Below are 6864 nucleotides of genomic sequence, written 5' to 3'. Positions count from 1 at the left end.
AGCCAATCTCAACCTCAACCTCATGAAGTGTGGTCTCAATAATTAGTAAAGAATGAATATATGATATAGACATAAGTAGAATTGAACTACAATTTACAATATTCAAATTAATAAAATAAAAATTTCAACTCCCACCTCCAGTCCTGAGTCCACTAATCGAATTTAATTGGTACCCAAGATTTACACCATCTGATATTCAACTTGAAGGTAGATGTAGGAACCTAGGAGATACAAAAGAACAAATTATCAAATATAGAAACAAAAGCTAATTAATGCTTTTAAATATTTAAAATATGCAAAATACAGTGGTGAAATATTTTAAAGAATAGACTTACTTGAGAATTAAACTCGAATTTTTTCTTGAGAAGAATTGTAGACTTCGAGAGCTTACAAGAGGGGTTTACAATTGAAGGTGATAAAGAAATACCATAAATAGGGAGGATCGCAAACGAGAGAAATAAATTAAGTAATATAAAGATGGTTTTTCTCCACTCTGTATTTCACTTGAGAGTTGAGAATGAGTAGCATTTTCTTTCTTCTCAGCAAAACAGAGAATGAGTAACCTTTTGCTACAGACTTGAAGTTGCCATTGCTGACCAGTGAACCACTTTCTTCTTATTTACCCCAGTTCACACTTGACATTGACAAATATCTCCTATATTCCTTTTTTCGTAGGAGACTTGAAATAATATCTAAGATGATTTTTCAACAATCTTTCACGTGAGAATGAGTGGCCTTGGTTTGTTTGGATTCATCTGAAAACTGAAAATACTGTAGCAAAATAATATTTAAATGTTTAAATAGTATCGTGAGACCCATGTTTAATAAAAAAATTAATAAAAATTGAGAATTATGAGACTCGTAAACAGTATTCGGTGCACTGTTTATTAGCCGAAAGTCAAATAATGTGACTACTGTTCATTGAACAGTAGCCGCAAAACACCTGAAACTCTTGAAAAAAAAAAAAAAAAAAAAAACTCACCAAACGCAAAAAGCAAACGCCACTCCCCCCCCCCGCGTTGGGGGAGTAAAAAGTGTTTACCCAAACTAAGAAAAATACAATAAGGAAAAAGACAACTTGAGCCATGCTCGTGTACCTTTGATAGCTTCGGACTGTGTTGGATGGCCCAAAGCACTTCGGTTTGTGGATTTTGGGCTCAGAATGTCTGGGCTTATTGGATTCAATAGCCCATGTAGTCAATGTTTAAATATGAGGCTTTGAGTGGCTTTCCTCCATCGGCTTGTTTAACGTCATTGGGTTTGTAGGTACAAAACGATGTGGTGCCCGCCTATTGACGTCATTAGGCTTGGGCTTAACTCAATAAAGTCTACGCAAAAAATAAATTGCCGTTTTAATTTTCTAAGTTTATCTCAAAAAATAAATATTTCCGTTTTAATTAAAAGAAAAATGTCCTTATATCCAACCAACTTCGGACTTCCTTGGCATTTTTTTTTTTTTTTGAGGAAACTTCCTTAACATTTTGTTTCTATAAAAAAGGCAGGAGTAAAACAAACTCAATTTAGACCAACAATTAATGAAAAAAATGAAGTTTTATTAATATGAAAAGTGTTACGTCCATAATTTCCTATAAAAAAAAAAAGTGTAATATCCATAATATTTTCACAACATTTTCATAACACTTTTATAAATCCATAACTTAAGTTACTTTTTTTTACTACCTATAACAATTTACTACTTGAAATTTGTTGTGAAAATATTGTGTATATAACATTTCTCTTTTAATATTTATATTTTAGTTTTACGGATAAAACTTAAACGTCGTTATAATAAAAAAATCAATGCTATTAAAAGTGAAATTAAATAATAAGTTTTTTGAGAAGAAATAATGGAAACTTTATCAAAATGAAACTAGCCTTGGTCAGCCAAATGGACACCATAAAGGTATGAAGGAATATCCTCTAATCACACTGATAAATCTCTAATTTATTTTGCATGTTTAGTTAGGTTGTGAGTTGCAAAATTACCCAGTCTACAGATATGTGGAAAACAAACAGTAAGTTGAATGTTGAATCTTCTTTAAAAAATAAAAAATAAGGTTGAATGTTGAATGAATTAAATAAAGAGAGATGCTATATCTACAACAATTTTACAACAAATCACGGTGGTTAGTTATTATTAATTTAAATTTAAAACTAAAACTAAGATTACTTTTTTGTCCTAATAATAACAACCAATAACAACCTGGCATTTAGGATTTGTTGTAAAAATGTTATAAACATATCATTTCTCTTAAATAAAATCAATGCTCTTAAAGTATCAATGCACCAAGATAGAAAAGCAAATACGTTAATTAAGGGAAGGCTAATGTGCAAGGATGAAGGAATGGGCATTGTGATTCTCTTCTGGAAAAAAAAAAAAAAAAAGTTCATGCTACAATTTTTGCAATTTGTTACTAAGTTATGCTAGTGCTACATAAAATAGCATAACTTGTGTCACAACTCGTTTACGTGGCAAGTTGTGAGTGGTAAAAAAGTGTCTCTACATGGACCTACTATCACTCTTTTACTACTCATACCTTGTCACATGGGCAAATTATAACACAAATTGTGTCATTTTATGTGACACCAGTATTACTTTTTTTTACTGCATAGTTTACGTTCTAACCAAAGCCAGTAAATTTGTTGATGCACAATTTATATTCGTGGGTTGACTGGGTTCTGGAAGCTTTCAACACCCTGATAGAGTTGCACACTTTTTTTTCTCAAATAAATTGTAGTTTTTTATTATTTTTATTTTATATATAAATGTGGACAAGACGCAAGAAACGCTATTGGTAATTACCAATTACAGGTTGCACTATCAAACAAATTATTTCAAAAATAGAAGGGCATTGTTTCTATCTACTTATAGAGCAGAAAAAAGGAACATATACTATCATAACAACTTGAGAGAAAATTAAGCTACATTTCTTTGAAAATGAAGGCTTCGACAATTGCATTACTGTCACAATTTTCAATTTTTTCCCAGTTTCATGGGCAACGTCAAATTCAGTCCAGGACAAGTTCATAAAGTGCCTTGACAAAGCATCACTTTCTCAACCAATTCCGGCTGAGATTTACACACCAAACAATTCATCATTTGCAACTGGTTTGCAGTCATACAAAAGGAACCGAAGATTTGACACGCCTACAACACCTAAACCGGCTGTTGTTATGACTGTTGCACACGAATCCAATGTGCAAGCAACTGTTGTTTGTGCTAAAAAGGTTGGGATCGAGCTCCGAATACGAAGCGGAGGTCACGATTACGAAGGCGTTTCTTATGTATCACAAGTCCCTTTTGTGATACTTGACATGTCTAATCTTCGATCTATCGAGATTGACATAGAGAATGGAACTACATGGTTTCAAGCTGGGGCTATTCTCGGTGAAATATATTATGCAATTGCAAAAAAAAGCAAGTACCACGCTTTTACGGCTGGTCTTTGCCTTGGTTTAGGTGCTGGTGGCCATATTAGTGGAGGTGGCTATGGAAAATTGTTGCGAAAATATGGAGTCACAACTGACCAAGTTATTGATGCACAAATTGTTGATGCAAAGGGTAGAATTCTCAATAGAAAGACAATGGGAGAAAATCTCTTCTGGGCTCTTAGAGGAGGAGGGGCTTCTAATTTTGGTGTCATTCTTTCATGGAAAGTCAAGTTGGTTCGAGTCCCAGCCACCGTGACTGTTTTAAAAGTGAATAGGACATTGGAACAAGGTGCAACTGACATTGTGGCACAATGGACGCAAGTTGTGGATAAGCTACCAAAGGAAGTGTTCCTGAGAATGCTCGCCACAACCGTGAATGGAAGTCATGCGGGTGAGAAGACTATACAGGCACAATTCATTGGTATGTTTCTTGGTGGAGCCAAAGAACTTGTGGCATTGATGAACAACAGGTTACCTAAATTAGGTTTCCAACAAAGTGATGCCATTGAAATGAGTTGGATTGAATCGGTTGTGTTTTGGGCAGGAAAGCCACTTGGAACCCCGATTGAGGTTCTACTTGAAAGGGCAACTATGCCAGGAATATTTTTGAAGCGTAAATCTGACTATGTGAAAGAACCAATTTCGAATACCGGATTAGAAGCTATATGGAAGACCATGATAGAACTTGAGGATGTGGCAATGTTATGGAATCCTTATGGTGGAGTAATGAATGAGATTTCTTAGACTGAAACTGCATTCCCACATCGAGCAGGTAACATTTTCAAGATTCAGTATTCAACGAGTTGGATGGTTGAAGGGATTGAATTTACCAACCTCTACTTGAATAAAACAAGGAAACTTTTTGAAGCAATGACTCCTTATGTCTCCAAGAACCCAAGGGAGGCTTTTCTTAACTATCGCGATCTTGATATTGGTACAAGTTCCAATGGTAACTACGAGGACGCTAAAGTTTATGGAAACAAGTATTTCAAGGGTAACTTTCACAGGCTGGTTCGTGTGAAGACAAATATTGATCCCGACAATTTTTTCAGAAATGAGCAAAGTATCCCAACTCTTCCATCTTGAAAGCTGTAGACGGAAAAATCACTGATTTTATGCATTAGAAATTCTTAATAAATGTATTGTTAGTGTTGATTAATTAAATACATTACTAGAGGTCATATAGACACATACCTCTGGTAGAACAGATCATCAAATTGCCGGATCTTGTTCTTTGCATGCTTTACGAACTCCTCACGATCTCCTTTGTGGAACACCTCCAAGTCGTAGGAAAGGCTACTAGAGTCTCTCCTAATTTCCACACTCCAAATTCTAGAAAACAGTAGATGATGTTCCAGAGAGATGGCTTATTTTGAGAGAGTACTCAAAACTATACCTATATTCACTCACTGTATCTAACATCCATCTGACTAATGTAGGAGTATTTAAATACTAGTAGAGATTCACTTACTATCAGATATATGTGATCCCTAAAAGATCTCATATTTTAAATTTCAAATTACTCCACCACTGATATTTATAATCCATATCAATATCTATTTAGTTTAAATTACCCCGCTACTGATATTGATAACTCATACCAATATTAGTTAGTTTAAATTTAAACTTACTTATCAGATAACCCATGTGGATGATCCGTAGGCCATGGTTTATGGGTTGGATCAAACTAGCCCAATTTCTAACATCTCTCACTCATCCACATTGGGTACTACAGTCAAAATTGGCTCCTTTCAATGTCTTGTCCAATCCTCTCTTTTTACAGAAAAATGGAGTGTGCAACCTGACGAGAAGGTGTAGGGTAGGAGTACTATGTTAAGTCACCATCTAAACTAACATAGTACATCACTCGTAGTACCTCGTCTATGCCCCAGATTATTTGATCACACCTGATCAAGTTTCTTTAATCCCTCATGAGTTCAAAACTCAAAGCAAAACTTGATCCAATACCATATAATATGCTCATGATTGTGTTGAAAAACAAATTCCTCATAATTGCCCGGGCTATGAGCCATAAAATAAATGGTGTATTCTAAATAATCTTCCCCAGACACTCATGTCAATTCATTCACACTTGATCGTTTTCCTAGACATACTCTGCGAGACCGTATATATCATGGCCCTGAGATGACATGCTATAGTAGCGACATGAAACATTCACTTCATGACATAATTCTAGGTTGAAAAAAGGCACAGAATGGACCATATAATGGTCAACTAGGGCTCACATAGTGACGGAGTTGGGATCTATCCAATCACTTCCTTAGTTGGTCGGCTATAGCACATACAGTATAATTTGCTACAGTGGAGCTCCCACTCAACTGGGCTTGTCACACTCAAACACCGTACAATCTTAGTCTAATTGCCACAAAAACAACTAACCTAAGTTTCTTAGCACAATTACACATCAAGTTCCTTTCCAAGATCTCACATTTGGCTTTATTCAGGCTTCATGAAGTTATGGATACACTTCAAGTGCAACTCCCATAAGTCTCATCTTAGCCTAGCTAAGGCGACATTTATTATATTAACTTGCACACCTCTCTAAGCGTCAAGATGATCACTTACTTGATTTACAGAAAAACAAAGTGATCACCATGTCTCATCCTGCTCGCTACTCAAGCGCTAGGGTGATCGTCTATGTAAGTAGACCGATCTATGTTTGGTGACATATTCTCAAATAATGTGTGCTGAATATGCAATATCAATCACATCACAAGATGAATCAAAATGAATAACATCATTATTGCATAAAGTATGAATAAACATAAATGTCTATAAGGTATCCAAAAACATATCAAATCCTACAAAGTCCCAAACTCCTAACATGAGCCTAAAAGGCATTTCTAGCAATGACTTTAGTAAGTGGATCAGCCACCATCCTACTAATGGAGATATGTTGGAGGATCATCTCTCCTTGTGTAATAGTAAGATGAATGTAGTTATAACGAGTCTGTATGTGTTTGCTTTTGCTATGATACTTAGGATCTTTAGCATAAGACAAGGCTGCCATATTATCATAATACATCTTTACAGCTTCATCTGCAAGAGATGTCACCCTTAGGCTTTGGAAAAATCTCTTTAACCAAACAACTTCTTGTGTTGCTGCTGAACAAGCAACATACTCAGACTCCATTATGGACAAAGCAATGCAAGACTGTTTCTTACTGCACCAAGAGATAGCTGCACCACTAAGTAGAAATGCATAACCTGTAATGGACTTGCGCTCATCTCTATCACTGGCCTAGTCAGCATTAGAATAACCTCTCAATCTTAAATCTCCACCTTGATAGCAAAGAATGAGATCCGATGTCCCATGAAGGTATCGAAAAATCCTCTTAACTACTTGCCAATGAATAGGTCCTAGATTACTTTGATAACGACTAACCATACCAACTGCAAAATAGATGTCTG

The 6864-nt window shown here is 35.4% G+C and overlaps 1 long non-coding RNA gene and 1 pseudogene across 1 annotated transcript in view; one reads left to right on the top strand and one right to left on the bottom strand.

Annotated features, from left to right (window-relative positions):
• Positions 1-608, bottom strand: part of LOC136066182 (uncharacterized) — an 817-nt gene extending 209 nt beyond the window's left edge. The window contains exons 1-2 of the long non-coding RNA XR_010627635.1: positions 336-608; positions 1-221 (exon numbers count right to left, since the gene is read on the bottom strand). The exon at positions 1-221 is cut by the window's left edge and continues 209 nt beyond it. This is a non-coding gene — a long non-coding RNA (uncharacterized LOC136066182). The remainder of the gene's footprint in view (positions 222-335) is intronic.
• A 2330-nt stretch (positions 609-2938) lies between these two features.
• LOC112036348 (berberine bridge enzyme-like 14) lies at positions 2939-4518 on the top strand (annotated as a pseudogene).
• Positions 4519-6864: the final 2346 nt, after the last annotated feature.

Source organism: Quercus suber, unplaced genomic scaffold (genome assembly GCF_002906115.3).
Source record: "Quercus suber isolate HL8 unplaced genomic scaffold, Cork oak 2.0 scaffold_167, whole genome shotgun sequence".
NCBI classification, from domain to species: Eukaryota; Viridiplantae; Streptophyta; class Magnoliopsida; order Fagales; family Fagaceae; genus Quercus; species Quercus suber.
This window is presented reverse-complemented; position numbering and strand designations above follow the sequence as displayed.